This window comes from Camelus bactrianus, chromosome 3 (assembly GCF_048773025.1).
Source record: "Camelus bactrianus isolate YW-2024 breed Bactrian camel chromosome 3, ASM4877302v1, whole genome shotgun sequence".
NCBI classification, from domain to species: Eukaryota; Metazoa; Chordata; class Mammalia; order Artiodactyla; family Camelidae; genus Camelus; species Camelus bactrianus.
Genome location: NC_133541.1, coordinates 143,652,014 through 143,670,121, shown reverse-complemented (window position 1 = coordinate 143,670,121; position 18,108 = coordinate 143,652,014). Strand labels below are relative to the sequence as shown.

Below are 18,108 nucleotides of genomic sequence, written 5' to 3'. Positions count from 1 at the left end.
TTGATTTTGAAACTTGGGATTAAACTTAAGACAAGTTCTAAAGTCTTTTTAGGCTTTTTTGAGCATGCATCTTCCCTGGGCCTGTGTTTTGCTTTTTCAGTTTTCCCATATATGTGCTCCTTTTAAGTATATTAATTTCCCAAAGGATGCCTCCTTTGAACTTTTGATTGTCTATTGTGTGTCTCCACCCTGAAAAGAAAAAGAAAAATTCAGTTTCTCTTCTCAACTTTCTATTCTCTATACTTATTTCTGGTCACCACATACGTGAGCATTTTTTCACAATAAGCAATTCTGACCCTAACTTCCAAGAGTTAGTTTATACCCTACAGATTAAGGGCTCAGTCCCACAAGACTTCTCCTCAGTTCAGATGCAATTACAAATCCAGGTTGTCACCTGTGCTTCTGACTAACTGGCTGTACATTGGAGTTACCCATCTCTTCCCCAGGTTCAATGATTTGCTAGGATGGCTTAAGAACTCAGGAAGGATAGTTTGCTTACTAGATTACTGGTTTATTTTAAAAAAGGATACAGCCTATATACAGCAAAATAGGAGATGCAAAAGGAAAGATATCAAGAAAAGCATGTGGAGCTTCCATGACCCCTTTGGATGGGCCACCTTCTAACAACATCCACATATTCATCAAGCCAGAAACTCTCTGAACCTTTTCAGTTAGGTTTTATTTATTTTTTAATGGAGGAATTCTTAGATAGATATGGTTGAGTAAACTATTGGTCATTGGTGATTAACTCAACTTTCATCACTTCTCTGCTCCACAGTGGTTGGAGCATCAGGCTAAATGTTGAAACTTTCTAATAACATTGATTCCTCTAGCAAACAACTCCATTGTAGTGATCTAGGGGCTTTACAAAATCACCTCATTAACATAAACTCAGTTGTTGTTGAAAGGTGCTTGTTATAAATAACAAAAGACTCTCCTTTCATCTTTATCAATCTTTAGCTATTTTAGGAATTGAGGACAAAAGAACAAAAGTTACAAAGAAATAATTTCATCTCTCTCATCACATAGGGTTTTAAGAGCTATATACCAGGAATAAGGACATTGATCAAATTTGTGTTTCTTATTATACATCTCAATATCACACACCCATAATATCTTGTCATAGGTGTCTGCAGGTCATTCTCCCTGCAGCTTTCCCAAGCAATGCCCACTGCTTCTCCCTGCCTGAGATCCAAATAAGGGAAAAGATAACAGTCCTTCAGGCAGCCCATGAGATGTCAGAATATTGTAAATGCAGTCTGCTCTGCTCTGTTTATTTTGAAAAAGGGAATTGGAAACTCAATTGATGCCTTAGATAGTCTATTTTATATATTCACTGGTAACCTCTTGCTCTAGGCATCTGTGGAGCTGTCTCTCCACATTTTTCCTTGAGAAATACCTGCTGCTTCTTTCCACCTGATATCCAAGTTTTACCACCACCTACCCCTCTGCCACCCTTCCCTGAGTTTCATGTGAGGTGAAACAGAGACCTGAAGAGGCAGCCCTGACAGGTTAGAACATTATAATATTCCCTCTCTCTGAATCAGGGGAGGGAATTGGGAAATGATTTGCCACTTCCTTAAAGACTTTACCACAATGGGGACCGAGGGCAACAGAAAAACCACAGAATTTCCTATCATTTTGAATGAGGCTGTTTCTTGATTTGGTATTTGGTTGGTTGCTTTGGAACTTTGACTGTTTTATGGAACTACTGTAAGGTTATTATAGCTAGTATTTTGGTTGTTGTTTATATCTCCTTGGGGAAACAAGAGCTTAGAGTTTGCTAGTCTGTCATTTTGCTCAAGTATGTAGATTTTCAATCCTTTCTCAATGACATTCACTCAGCCTTTGTGAGAACCATTTACCTCATTTCCAAAGTAGTTATGTTAATTTCTAACTTTCAGTCTCTTGTGAATATCAGTTTAGCTGGATATGTAAGTTATTATCAAAGGGCTTGGTATATTGTAGGCCTTCAGTGCATCATAAAAATAACTTTAATTATATTATTATTTTGAAATAACAGTTTGGAGAGTGATATTATATTATTTCACTACCAATATCATGAGAGACTTGAGGGAATGATGGGGGAAAACCTCTGCAGTATGCTAATTCTAGATTACATTTTGTCTAATGGAAAGCACAGAACTCTTACTTACCTTATCCTAAGTTGATAGATGCTTTGTATAATTCTGAGTTAGAGAATGGCTTTATAATCTGATTTCCACTAAGAAGCTCTTCTAGTTTGGCAGGTTGCCATGGCATCCAGACCCAAAATGATGGACCCCATTTGTCTGCTGGAAAGTGTCAAGGTTCTTTCAGTGAACCAAAATTCTCTGCAGATTCTTGGTGAGCTTTCTTTGCCAGTGCTGGTGGTGGCCATTGTAGGGCCGTATCATACAGGCAAATCTTACTTGATGAACCATCTTGCAGGTCAGAATCATGGTGAGTGTTGTACAGTGTCAAGGACCAATTGCTTGATTCTAGCTAATACCTCAGCTTCTTAATTTTTGTCCTGATCTTGTGCAGGGAAAACCAAACTTCTCTTAACAAATCAACTTTCCACTCCTATTTCTCACTGCTAAACCACTGTCTTACTCTAATTCATTATCATATTGTATGTTTTATTCCTGTAAAGCAAAATTTCTCCTACCAATTCTCACAATCCTACCTTATTTTACATGCTTAAGCACTGGACTCTTGCAATTGTGTCTACTCGCTCTTGAAACACATTTTGCTTTTTTATGGACTATACTCATCAACATATAAATGTGTTCAAATGTCTATAATCTTAAAAATATTTCCTGTATGTCATATACTACTGTGGCTAACACCTCTCCCCACTTTTGAAAAATTTGTCTGGCAAAAAATATAATCTTGATTTTTTCCCACCGTTTTCTCTTCCCATGTCTGTCTTCAGTCCATTTCTCTCTGGCTTTGAACCTCACCGTTCTTTCAAGATACTCTTGTTATGGTTATCAGTGACTTCCATTTTGTCTGATTCATGGATTCCCCTTTGCCTCTATGTTGAGCCCTTGCTTGGTATCTTTATCACAATTAATGTTCCTTCCTCCTTGAAACAGATGACACACAAAGTAGGACATTCTTGAGGAAATGGAGAAAGCACCAACTCGTATGCTGGGATACTGACATTCCAATAGATCTGACTCTGTAGCCCCTTGGTTGTTTAGATTATCGGCTCTAACTGAATGCTGCTTTCTTCCCTCTCCTCACAGGCTTTCCTCTAGGCTCTACAGTGCAGTCTGTAACCAAGGGCATCTGGATGTGGTGTGTGCCTCACCCACACAAGCCTAATCGTACTCTGGTGGTCCTTCTGCACAATTAGAGCCTGGGGGATGTGTGAATGGTAAAGCAGAAATTCACAATTAAATCCTTTTTATTCTGGATTTTCCCCTTATCTCTCCATGGTCCTAGAAATTTTACTGTTTAATCTGTAAAATCAAGAAATCAATTATAGTAAATAAGGCAAACTATGTTTTGTTTGAATCTCACTTCTAGGTAAGTTATCATAGTGTCTTAGATAAATTCTTTTATTTCTTGGCACTGTGTGGATGACTTGATTACATTTAGTAAGTCATTATTGAACGGCTGAGTTCCAGGCCTTTGGACTTAGCTTTGTAGCTATCAGGGACCAAAGTAAATGTCCTGCCCTAAAAGAGTCTTTAGTTCAATTGACAAGACATTATCTGCAGTCAGATTTAATACCATGTAATTGGGAAAGAAGCAGGCTGGAGAGAAGAAGAAATTACATTGCATTGCAATCCCCAGTTTCTGGGAATTTCATGGGAGCTCCTTGGCTGGAATGGCTTTTTTGAGTTATCCTGATTTTGGGACAGGGGTGCTGATACATTTTTGAAGAGCTGCTCCAGAAGCCTTTCTAATTAAGAGGGCTGACACCTGAAGACTGTCTTCCACCAGCACTCCCAACAGCTGGGGGAATAAGTCCTTCAGTTTTGAAAGGCAATCCAGGCAGCACCTACTGGTTTTGAGAACTTACAGTTAAGCATAACTAAGAAAGAGGATAAGTATCAATATGTGAGTGAGGAAAAATTTCTGATTCACCTTCTTAGCTTCAAGGTGAAGAGTGTATTTGAGGGTTGGATTTAAGAGACGGGTTTACATTTTCTATGATGAAGTTCATCAACTACTCACAGAGTGTTCTGGAAATCTGTGAGACACCTCTGAATGTGCAAGTTCTATAAAAGTAAGTTTTTGTCCTACAAGAAACATTTTAAAATGGATTTTTGGTGTTTTAGCTTTCTGCTAATGGTTGAAATGAACTATCCCTCCTTTCCCCGTTTTGAGATTTATTTGGAAATAGTACCTACATTTTTATAGCTCTGTCTTTTTTCTCAACAGGAGTTAGAAATCTGCTTATTTTTAAAGCCATATATCAAACAATGTTATAATCTTGCTGTTGAAATAATTGTTTTCATAACTGCTACTTCTTCTTATCCTAATTGATTATTTTTAAAAACTGGGTTTTGGGGAAAGAAAGTAATGAATAGACTCTTATCCCCCCAAACTCCCATTTAGAATCTTCTCAACATAAACCACAGTTTTTGCATTTACACTGGGAGCAACTTTACATGCCATTTATAATAAAAAAAAAAAAACTATTTCCAGTGTATGCCATCATTTAGACAATGCTATGATTTATACAACTCAGCCTGGGCTTTAGGACCCTTGATTAGGCTGCATGAAACTCACCTTAACTTCTCCACTTGCCCTCTGCCCTCAAATGACTCTGTTCTAACTACAAGACCCCTGTCTTCTCCCATCTCTAATTATGCTTCTCTGGGTTTTCCTGTCTATGGGATCACCTTCATTTCTTCAGTTCCACATTTACCAGTTCTTTAATATTCAGCTCAAGATATTGAGGGAGCTTTCAGATCACATATTCTTTCTCCAAATTTCATAGCTCTGTTCTTCCTTGATAGACTTCTAAATTTTATTTTAGTGTTATAGCTATAGGTTTCACTGCTTATATACATTACTGAGAGTAAGCCTTTTACAGATACTTCTATCTTTGTTGCACTTACTGTTATGGATGTTTGTCCACTGCTTTTAAATAATCATGTTGAAAGACAATTTTCATTTTTAGCATTGCTTTTTTAAAATCTAAGAACAGTGGGGTATATTTAGTAGCTTCCTGCAAGTATTTATTGATTGCATATAATTTAAATACCAGTTATGCCAACTATGGTATATTTTATATGGACTCTGATTAATAAATATATGCAGAATGAATAAGTGCCCACACTCATCACTGAATTCCTAATTACACAACAGGTACTGTATTAGTTTTTCTGTATATGTTATTTTACTTTATCCAATTGAGGAAAAAGAAAGTACTGTGAACACTATAATCATTTTATATATGAAAAATTTGCAAACACAAGAAATGTCTCTGTCATTGTCAAAGTTGATATGTGCATTTACATCTGTCTTCAATTTCTTTGCATGGTGATTATGTTAGCTGAAATAATAAATGAAACCATGATTGAAGAAGTGTACAGAAGAATTTCTAATGTAGGGGTAAACTTCTAACTCTCTTGTTCTAATGTGCTTTCTAGGATGAGTCTAAGAAGGATTCATGGATCTTTGCCCTGACCGTGGTTCTCTGCAGTAGCTTTGTCTAGAACAGCATGAGCACCATCAACCACCAGGCCCTGGAGCATCTGCGGTATCCTTCCAGGTCCTGAACCACCATGTTTCACTGAATTCATGGGGATGAGGATAGAGTCAGTCTCTCCCTTCCTATCATTTAGTTTCTTGGGTGGAGCAGAGGGGACCCATGGCAAAAGAGTGTGTTTATAATATTTTTATACTAGAGAAATATGGGAATTGTTGGTAGTGAGTTTCTTTTCCCTAACCAAATGTTAGTTATGCAACAGAGCTTGCAAAACATCAAGGCAAAGTCCTCTCAAACACCTGATAGAGTAGAAGATTCCACAGAATTTGTGAATTTCTTTCCAGAATTTATCTGGACTGTATGGGATTTCACCCTGGAGCTGCAGTTATGTAGTCAGCCTATCACAGAAGATGAGTACTTGGAGAATGCCCTGAAGCTGATTCCAGGTATCAGAGTATGGCCTGTGCAGTGTACGGTCCAATAGAGTGTGGGATCTACTAAACAATATCCCTCATCTTTGTGATTGCATTTGTATTTGAGACTAAATCAAAGTCTGTGGAAATGGTGGCTGGAAAGTGGGTTGCAAAGATCTAGGGGCTACAGTTGAAGTTTACTCAAGAAAAGTAAAGTGTAAAGTGAAATTACTCAAAACCAATTTGTTTTTTATACATCTTTAAATTTACCATCCAGATTTACATGGGTAATGAAACATTCTAAAGACTGGACACTGTGTTTCCTGTTCCTTCAATTTTTCTCTGTTGAAGAAAACAACTAATCAGCTAATTGTTAGACATGAAACTGCAGTGAAAAGCTTATTTAATGAACAAAATATAGATTTCACATATTATTCTTTTCAAAGAGGGCTAGAAAACTTTCTAATCCTGTATAATTTTATCATCTACAAAATGACTGTATGTTCTAAATAAACCTGAAGAAGTGACTGTCTTTGCAATCTATGCCTTTTCAATAATACTGACAATTATTAGAATATTCATTTTACCTTCCACATCATAGCTTTCTCCTAATTCCCACATGTTTACCCATGAATTAATTACAAGGTAAAAAATTATTTTCATGGGTTACATTTCCAAGGATGTGTGTCTATTGAAACCTTGAGAGAAATATCAATCCCAATTTAGTCATTCTTCCTTTCACGTTTCTATTTATGATTTCTCAAAACAGCTATTAAGAAATTGGCTGGCAGGAGAGGACCAGATATAAACATTTACCTCAAAGAGATTATAGATTAGTGGTGATACCTTAAAATTATATTTCAGGTACATTTATACTTCAGAGGTTTTTACTAATAAATACATAACACTGCATCGATTATTTTTAGCATCAAAACAGTTTTTCTTAAATAATGAGGATGTCATTCCTAATATTCCAATTACTGTCCATGATCCCTTGTTTGTAGCTCTCCTTTTTGGTTCTGCAGCTGAATTCCTACATGAGGTTGAGTTGAGCAGAACGTTTCATGTGACCTTTCATCCTTTTAGCTGCTAGTTAAGCAAACACATCATAGATAACCACTCTACTATGTGCATGTCTGGAGAGACCAGCCATAGGTTTCCTTTACTGGATCAGATATCTCCCTAAATTTCTCTGCAGTTATATCATTGGTATAAGTCTGATGTGCAAAGAAGTATTCAATGTCTATGTTAAAAGAGTTCTATGTGTAGAAATGGCAAAGACACACAAATCCCTGCCATGAACACCTGAAACCCCCTCGCCTCAAGACTCTACACACTCTAATCCCTGTTTTTCTGCCCCTCAGGGAAAAATCCCAAAGCCCAAACATCCAATCTACCCAGAGACTGCATCAGGCATTTATTTCCAAGATGGAAGTGTTTTGTCTTTGACTGGCCAACATAGAGAAAAAAAATTATAGCCAATATTGGCATGGTATCTGAAGACCAACTGGATCCTAAATTCCAGGAGCAAACAAAATATTTCTGTTCTTACATCTTCATTGATGCAAGGACCAAGACCCTCACAAAAGGAATCATGTTCACTGGGACAGGTGAATCTCTTTTTCCCATTTCCATGGGGACTGCTATGTGTTGAATATTTTATATAATGTGCTTTCTAGTATTTTTGTTTGATTCTATAAAGGATTCTGATTTTACAGACATTTATACTCCATGAAGAAATCTGTATACTTTATAATTATCTCACTTTGGGGGATTTACAAATTCCTTCCCTAAATTGCAACTTTTGTCAATGATATCTGTGGCTCCCACTTATCTGAAAACATCCTCCACTTAGAATATAATCACTCTCTTGGTGTAAAAACAGAACACTGCATGTTTTCAAAGGAAGTCCTATACAATAAGTGTTCTTCACAAGGAGAATTCAAAAGATATTTTGAGAATTTAGAGTGGTCCAAAAATAAATATTAGCTCATAAATCACTGAAAATCCATTCAAAGCCTCAGAATTAGGAATAAATTAAACATGGTACACTTTGCCTCATCTGTCTATCTATGTAATCTATATTGTTTTCAATTTTTAAAATGAGAAACTGTATTTTCCAGGTAGCCCCTAGTATGTTAGATAGAAGTAGATATTAACATTTTTAGTCCTGTGGCCTGGAAAACCATAAAAATGAAGAGTCAGTAGAAAATGAAGGTGATAATAGTAGAAGGAGGTAGGGGTGCGTGTGTGTGTTTGTGTGTGTGCATGTGTATATGACCCTAGAAGCATAGTCTCAGAATCCTGGAGCCATTGACTGATAACTTGATATTTAGCCCCTAAATTTCCTGGCTTCTTCAGGGCTGAGGACTCTGGTTGTGACCTACCTGGATACTAGCAATAGCGGAGCAGTACCTCACTTGGAGAACGCAGTGACAACTCTGGCCCAGCTGGAGAACTCAGCTGCCATTCAGAAGGCAGACAACCACTACAGTGAGCAGATAGCTCAGCGAGTGAGCTTCCCCACAGACATGCTGCAGGAGCTGCTGGAGGCGCATGCTGCCTGTGAGAGGGAAGCCCCTGCAGTCTTCATGGAGCACTCCTTCAAGGAAGACAAGCAGGAGTTCCAGAGGAACCTTGTGGTAATCTGTCTTAGTATTTACTTTATGTCGCCTCCCCTTGAAGAATGAAGCCTAGAAGTGTTGTTACCGGTCCCATGGCTCATCTCTCACTCAAGGATAATGTAGTCCATGTTCTCATGAGGGACAGAGTTTCAAAGGACTACATTTCCTTCTTTTTTGACTGCCAGAACTCAGGCAGTTTATCTGGAACTCCCTTTGACCTTCAATGAAAAATCAGTATAGATATCCTCTTGAAATAAATACTTCTGTGGATTCCAAGCCTGTCCAGAACACCCAAGACATTCTTTAGCTGGCTTCTTTTTCTGTGAACACACTCCTATGGCTGGGAACCAAAATTTCTCTTTTCAGATCCACATCTCAGGCCACTTTCAGCTTAGGTTGCTCCTTGTTGTATCTATCATTGAAGACAGAATCACTGAATGTGGCAGCTTCAAGGAACCAGAGAGATTAGGTAATGCAACTCCAACAGCTCAGATGAAATACCCAAAGGAGGTTAGGGAACTTCCCCATGGTCTTCCAGAGTTTTCAGAGCTGTGAATAAATCAAATCTTGTGACTGCTGTTTTATTACATATCCTCCAACAGAATACTTTTCTCATGAGGAACACAATTAGACCAATTCTTCTACCAGATCCTTTGGAAATTTACTTCATCTGTTCCTTGCTTCTGGTGACAGCCCTCTATCTTTCTTCTCTCTAGGAAATCATAAAGAATAAGAAAAATGATTTCTTGATGCAGAATGAAGAGACATCAATCAAATATTGCCAGACTAAACTTGATCAGGTTTCAAAGACACTAGTAAAAAGTATCTCAGCAGGAAATTTCTCTGTTCCTGGAGGTCATGAACTCTACAGGAAAGCAAAGGAAATTATTGAAAAGGAATATTACCAAGTGCCCATGAAAGGAGTGAAGGTGAGGAATATGGGAAACATGGGGAACCTACAGAATACTCAAAGGGGTCTCCTGAAAATCTGAGAGTGCAGCTCCATGCATGCATAAAGAGAGTGTATGGGGCCATTCAAAGAGCTGTGGCTTTTAAGGTTCACTGCATGCTATTTATTCCTGAAGAGAGTACAAATGTCAACTCCCAACCATGAGTACAGATTTCTTAAATCCACAAGAGACAGAACAGAAATTATTCATTTTTTTTACTCAACAACATATTTGACGTGTTGAGCACTGATAATTTACAAGTCAGTCTTTGTACACAAGGATGATCACAAGTGAGACAGGAAGTCAACTACATAGGCAAGCTATAACACTCAGGAAAGAGCTACTTAGGTGTTAGAAACAAATATAATAATAAAATAATAATAAAATAATAATAAAATAATAATAAAATAATAATAATAATAATAATAATAATAATAATAATAATAATAATAATAAACAATAATAATGCAACTAATATATATTGAACTGTTGTTTCCTATAGCCAAAATGTTAAGCTCTTTCCCTAGACTCTTGAACTTAATCTTTCAAATAGCATTAAGAAGCATCTACATTATCAACATTTTAAAGATCTGAACTGAGAAGCATAGGCAGGTTAAAATAAGTTGTCTATAGTTATAACCAGCTAGTGGCAGAGGAGAACAGCAGCACAATTTAGAGGCACTAATTCACACTGGGAAAGCTGATATGTAAAAGCACCAGAAATTTGGGGTTTGTAGAACTGAACATGATACTGACTGGCTGGATTCTAGAGTGGGGAGAAGGAAGTAGCCCTGGGCAAGGGACTGGAGAGAGACAGGTCACTCTAAGGAGCTTGGACTCATTGAAAAGAACCACTGTGGAACTTTAAACTTCAAGCAAAAGTTACATGGACTTAGTTGTCTTTGCATCACTAATTTCCCTATTGGAAATCTAATTTCTGTGCTCCTCCTTGGTTCCTCAGGCAAATGAGTTCTTCCAGAGGTTTCTGCAGTCCCAGATGGCACTAGAGAAATCCTGCAGGCAGATAAAGCCCTCACTGATGGGGAGAAGCAAATAGCAGGTACAGGGTAGGGCTGGGCTCACAGTGGGATGTGTATGTTCTTGCAGTGCCCTCTGACAGGTGTGAGAGCAAAACCTTCCCAATACCGGAGCTTCCTTCCTTTCTGTGGAACAAACCTGCTGCATCTGGAAACAGCAAAGGGAACTGTGGTTGGACGCCAGACAGGCAGAGCCTTTTCTCTCACATTCTGAAGTGTGTTCTCGATGGTGTGGACATGGGGTTTTGGGGGAGGACTTCAGAGATTTCCTACCTCTCTCTTTAATTTGGTTTGCCCTCTGAGCTCAGGAGGGTGGAGGTCAATCCTTGCCTATTTTTTCCCTCTCTAATACCTTCCTGGGGCAGAAGAGTGGACCTGGAAGGAGACAGCTGAGAAGGAACAGGAGCTGCTGAAACAGAAACTGCAGGAGCAGCAGCAGCAGGTGGAGGCTCAGAAGAGAAGTCTCCAGAAACACATAGTTCAGATGATGGAGAAGATGGTGAGAGAAAGAGAAAACCTGCTGAGAGAGCCAAACAAGATATTGGAGCATCAGTTGAAGGTGAATCAGGCTGTGGCAGTAGTAGAGCTTGATAGCTTTGCCCTGGTACCCCAGGAAGGGATGGGTGAAGGTTACAGCATGGTCATGCAGAGATCACAAGTGCATCTACTGCTTGTGATTTATTAAAACCCTGAAGCCTTTGAATCCTTCCAAAACCTTTAAATTTGGCTCTGTAAGTAGACTTTGGAGAGTTCAGGATGAGTATTCCCCCCTCTACTCCAAGCCCTCAGAGAATATAAATAGGGTTGAATAGCCATTTAGAGAATTTTAAAATGATCTCACAGGGCTTGATTGAACAGATATTCCAATTATTTGTGTTTAATATGAACAACAACTAGTACGCTCTACCAAGGTCACTACCTTTTACCAGGAGACCTGCTCAGCCCAAGGCCCTGAGGTAGATCTGTTCTGACATAAAACTACCAGAAATGTCCAGACTTAAATACACATAGAAATGATAGATTTTACACTTGCTGCATTGCCTCCAGGTGTGGACAGATCCCCAAGCGATCATGTGGCTTGGAGGGATTTCTCTCATTGTTCATCTGAACATGATTTATAAGAGATTTCTATAATTTAGGGGCCATGAGTTTATAACAGATTTCTATAATATGGGTGACAGTGTCATCCTGAGTGGGACTGAGAATTAGTGCAGTCAGACCAAGGCTACCTCTCATTTGCATTTTTTGACTGGAAAATATTACATTTGTCCTCATGCCAGGCTTAGCCTCCTGGCAAAACCCTAAGGTATATGAATATTATTAAGGCTGTAAACTACACTTCTTCTTAATATTTCGGTCCAAACCAGGAAATATACCTTGTTACAAGAGTCTCCTTTCATGATTAAGAGAGAACAATTTTAGGAATAAAACAAAGATAGTCTAACAAAGTTTCAAAGTTTGACAAAATGTAATCCTTGAAAAAATGGGGGATTTAAAAAGTTTTACTTCCTTCCTCATTTTTTTTTTTTAGGTCCAAGAAGATCTGTGTACTGAAGGATTTAGAAAGAAATGTGAGGAGATGAGTACAGAGATAAATCATTTGGGAGAGAATGGTTGATACTAAAAATGATGATAATTCCTTGCTTGCACAAGCCTTGGACAACATTGGCAAAAGAATCGCTTCGTTATTGCCTGCCCCAGCTAACATTCTTGGTAATGTTATGAAAGTAGTGAGCTCACTTTTTAAAAAGAAGTAGCTCTCCTTGTAAAGAAATCAGATATATAATATAATATACATGTATGTTCTCTGGCCTATTTCTGATATGCATGCTTTTCACTTTCATCCAGCAATGCTTTAAATATAAAAAGTGATTTCTAGAGAATACTGATGCCTGGCCCACATTAGATAGAATAAATGCATGGACAATTTGATATAGTGTGTTGTGTTTTAGGAAATATATATGTGTGCAAAATCATATATATGTGTATGTACATATATACAAGAGTTTCACTGAGGCTTCACTTCTAATGGCAAAAGATTGGAAACCACTTAATGCTCATTTATGTAATTTGGTAATATATATTTTGCATGTATTTATACTAGAATGCTATGTTGCTAGTAAATAGATAGTGGAGATCTATTTGTATAAATATAGAACAATCTGGAAGATAGAATGTAGAGTGAAAAAATGAGGCACAAAACAGTTTGTATAATGTGTTCACCGTAAAAAAAAAAAAAGGCAATTATTTTGGGCACTCATACACATGTATGTATAGTACATTTCTGGAAGATTCATTAGAAATTGGTATCATTGGTTCTACCTGGAGAAGACAGCTTGGCATCAGGGATGGAAAGGACAAATGCTTTTCATTATATACTCTATATTTTCAATTTTGCAAAGTTAGCTTGTGTTATTTCTTGAATAACAAAGAAAACAAACTACAATACTAATAATTAAAATAGTAAATGGAATGTGAATAAATGGAATTGCCCATTGCTTCCAGAAATGACATTAGCCTGCTTAATGAGGGGTATAAGACTAAGATCAGAATACTAGAAAATAACGTTTGCATCCTAATCTTGTTTTTGCTTTGGCCTTGGTTTTTAATCCCTTATATTTGCTTCAAAAATAAGGTATGAACTTTCCTGTTACCCCTTGAAATCTCAACAACAGTAACCTTTATTTCATAGGTTTCAATTACACTTTTACAGTGTTTAGAAACAAATTACTAAACACTAAGCATATTCACTGGTGAGAGGAATTCCCATCATCCTTAAGTTCAGTGGTGGCGTCTCTGCTGTAGGCAAGTACAGAAGGGGTTATGCACCACTGCAGAAATGGATGCCTTGATAGTAATGGGGAATGAAAAACCCAGACACACAGAGGCCAGGTGTTGGCATTTAAACATCAGAATTCAAGTACATACAATAAGAGTAATGAGCATCGTGGTTTGTCTTAGCTCAGGCTGCTATAACAAATTACCATAGACTGTGTGGCTTACAAAACAAACATTTATTTCTCCCAGTCCTGGAGGCTGTAAGTCCAAAAGCACCGTGCCAGCATTGTTATTTTCTTGGTAAGGGTCCTCTTACAGCTTTACAGGTGACAAGGTTCTTACTGTGTCCTAGCATGGTGAAGAGAGAGAGACAGAGAAAGAGAGAGACAGAGAGAATGAATCTCATGATTCTTTTTTATACAGGCACTAATTAGATTCATGAAGGTCCCACACTCATTATCTAATCCCTCCCAAACCCCATTTCCAAGCACATTGGGACATTGGTATTTGGGGTTTCCTCAAATGGATTTTGGAGAACACATTCAAACATTCAGTCTATAATTTGGTTGGAGTGGCAGCTAGCAGACCTGACCAGAGAAAATTCTGAAGATGGCAAATAAAACAAGGTGTCTGTAGAGAAAAAAAGAATGGGGCGGAATCCATTGTAATCAAGGATATTTATAGGAAGCTGAGAGGTAACATTGATAAAAGGTTATAATCCGTAGCCTTGGTCTAAACCAATTTCAGATGATGAAACTATCACCTGGAGGGGAGGGCAGGATCCCAAGAGAGAGGACCTTGCAACTCTGGGATGAGGATAAATGATAATGATTTTCACAGTGCCTCTCGTAGGGGACCTCTGGAAATGTACTTGGATCCATATGCTGGGAAATGAGAATGCCCAAACACTTCAAGGACTCTCAGAATCAGGATCCAAGCTAGGAGTGATGCTCAGATCCTGAAAAGACATCACAGTCTCCCTGTTAGAGGTACATGACATCCTGGAATGAACACAGTCTTGGCCCAGGTGCAACTAACTTGGTCTAGTATTTTTTTCAAATAAAAGTATAGTTAGTCTGAAGACAGACACCATTTTATATATATATATATATATATGTATTTTCTTTACATCTTCATAGTGTATGTTTAGGCACAGAGGGTACTTAGTAAGAAACTTCTGTATAAACAAAAAGCTGACACATGTGTAATTGTTTTCAATTGCCAGAATTCCATGATCTCACCAAACCTCTGAGATAATAGATTGTTTGGATTTTAGATATTAGATTAAGGTCTCTAATTTGACTTAAGGACCAGAGGAGCAGAAGAAACTCTTTCGGTACAGTTTCCCCCTCTGTGACCTTATTCACCACAGTCTCAGTATCTCTGCGAGGATGTTAACTCATCTCCACTGGAGAATTTAAATGACTCCGTCTAGTCGTGGCTTCAAGTGTTCAGAAGGAAGAATGAATGGCTTTGCCTTTTAAAGAAGAAACCATATAGTAATGAATATGTGACCAATGTATCATGGGGTTTAATGGAAAAGTAAACTATTCTACAGAAATATCTGTATATCTGTTCCCACTGAGAGCTTGACTTAAGCAGATGTTCTAATCCCTTGGACTAGACACACCCTGCATTGAAGAGCAAAGAGAAGCCTTGTCTTTTTTAGATTCGACATACAAGTGATATCACACTGTACTTGTCTTTCTCTGACCTATCTCACTTAGCATAATGTGCTCAAGGTCCATTGATGTTGCAAATGGCAGGATATCCTCCTTTCTTGTGACTGAATAATATTCCCTTGTGTATATGTATATGTGCCACATCTTTTGTATCCATTCATGTGTTGGCATTTAGGTTGCTTTCATTTCTTGGCTACTGTGGTTAATGCTGCAAAAAACTTGAATGCAGATATCTCTTTGAAATACTGTTTCTATTTTCTTTCAATAAAAAATAATAAAACTGACAATGGTCACTTAGAAAAATAAAAAGGCTTTAAAAAGTAGTTAACAATTTATTCACACATCTATTCTAATCCTCATTAAGGAATGATTGGTTCTAATTATTTACATTGCTTGTTAAATTCTTATGTCCTCCCTGCCATTTCTCTGGATTATGTAAAGAGTGAAAAGCAAAGATCTTGTCCTCATGCAGCTTACACTGTGTATGGGCCTTACATAATTTTATTTAGGCAGAAATAAATATTGTAATTATATACATGTATATATATATGTGTGTGTGTATATAGATGTGTGTGTGTATATAGATATGTGTATGTGTCTGTATGTGTATGTGTGTGTGTATATATATAAATATTTTATGTGTAGTGATCAAGAATCTAAGTTGCAACCAAATAGTCATTTTTTAAGTTTGGTTTCAACCTAGTGCATCTTGCCTGGAGATATAATTGTGTATTATAGAGCTCTAAGGACCAAATATGGTAACTTTAAAGTAAGGTAAAACCTAGAGTGCATGGTGATTGAAACAATGAATAAATAGATTAATGTTTGGATGTATGAATAAGTGTGACATTTGTTTATTATTTCAAAGGGTAATAAATATCCCTCTTATTACCTATAGGCCAAAAAGTAAAGGCTTTGGTGAAGAATTTTGTGTTTTTTGATCTGTATTCCTTTATCACCTGTACAAATTATTATGTTTATACAAACTAAAGTGGATTCTGTTTCTATGACTGTACTAGGACTGATATGACAACTCTGGAATATTCTTCCTTGTGTCTCTTTTTCCATGGAAGTGTGGTTGTGCCACTCATCAGTGTTATTTGGATGGAATTCCTTTTACTTCAGATAATGTGATCTTATTCCTTAACCACTGTTCTGTGGACAGTGGTCCCAGGCTGCATTGAATATGGTGCTCACTCTTAGCCCAGGAAACGGTCCCTGATAAAACATGAGTATTGAATTCCTCCCCTGATATATTTGGTCTAAGGCCCCAATCTCTCTCTGCCCCTGCTGACTGTCCATTAATATAGAAAATGCAGACAATCAAGTTCTATTTCCCTCCCACTTAAAGTACCTAATAATTTTATTTTGATGAAATATGCACAACTATTTACTATTTTAACTACTTAAAGTGTACAATATAGTGGAATTAAGTATATTCACATAGATGTTACAATCATCATCACTATCTACCTCCAACCCATTGCATCATGCTCAGCTGAAACTCTGTATCCAATAAACAAGTCTCCATCTCCCTCTCCCCAAGCTCCTGGTAAGTGTGAGTAAACTTTCTGTTTCTATGAATTTAACTACCCTGGATACCTCATAAAAATGACATCATATAGTATTTTTCTTTTTGTGACTGTCTTATTTCAGTTAGCATAATGTCCTCAGGTTTATTTAGACTGTAACATGTGTTAGAATATCCTTCTTTTTAAGGCTGAAGAACATTCCATGGTAAGAATGTACTACACTCTATTATATTTTTTTAATTTTTAATTATTATAGAACTTTTACATTTCCACTTAATTTGCAGTTATTACAAAATACTGGCTATGTTCACTTTGTTGTGCAGTACATCTTTGTAGCCTGTCTTATACTCAATATTGTGTTACTCCCACTCCTCCCACTCCTCCATACCTTTATTGCCCACCCCACTTCCCACTGGTAATCACTGGTTTGTTCTCTATATCTGTGAGCCTGCTTCTTTTTTTTGTTGTTTTTATTATATTCAGTAGTTTGTTGTATTTTATACATTCTACATATAAGTGATATCATATAGTATTTGTCTTTCTCTGTCTGACTTATTTCACTTAGCATAATGCCATCCAAGTCCATCCATGTTGCTGTTAATGGCAAAATTTCATTTTTTATGGCTGAGTTGTATTCCATTGTGTGTGTGTGTGTGTGTGTGTGTGTGTGTGTGTGTGTAGTGTACAATAAATATCTATACATACTATATCTATCTATATCTATCTATCTGTGTGTGTGTGTATATCATATCTTCTTTATCCATTCACCTGTTCATGGACACTTAGGTTGCTTCCATACCTTGGCAATTGTACATAATGATGCTATGAACATTGACATTCATGTATATTTTCAAATTAGTGTTTTTGGTTTTGGTTTTGGTTTTGCTTTTATATACCCAAGGGTGGAATCTGGGTCATATAGTAATTATATTTTGAGATTTTTGGAGAAATCTCCATACTATTTTCCACAGTGGCTGCATGAGTTTACTTTCCCGCCAAGAGCCCACCAAGGGTTTCTTCTCTCCACATCATTGCCAATATTTGTTGCTTCTGTTCTTTTGATGACAGCCATTCTGACCAGCAAATACACTACAATTTATTTACCCATTCATACGTTAGTGGATAACTAGATTGTTTCCATTTTTTTGTACTGTTTTGAATAATGCTATTATAAACATTGGTGTACAACTATATATTTGAGTTCTTACTTTCAGTTCTTTTGAGATATATAACTAGAAGTTGAACTGTTGAATAAAATGGTAATTTTACGTTTAATTTTCTGAGGAATAGTTATACTGTTTTCTACATTAGCTGTTCAATTTGTTCCTACCAATGACGTACAGGATTCTCAATTTCTCTACATCCTTACCAAAATTTGTTTTCTGTTTCTAAAGAAATGGCAACCATATTAATTTGTGTGAAATGTATCTCATTTCCTT

At 37.1% G+C, this 18,108-nt stretch overlaps 1 pseudogene; it reads left to right on the top strand.

The window, feature by feature from the left end:
- The first annotated feature begins 2,255 nt into the window (after positions 1-2,255).
- LOC141575469 (guanylate-binding protein 6-like) lies at positions 2,256-14,483 on the top strand (annotated as a pseudogene).
- Positions 14,484-18,108: the final 3,625 nt, after the last annotated feature.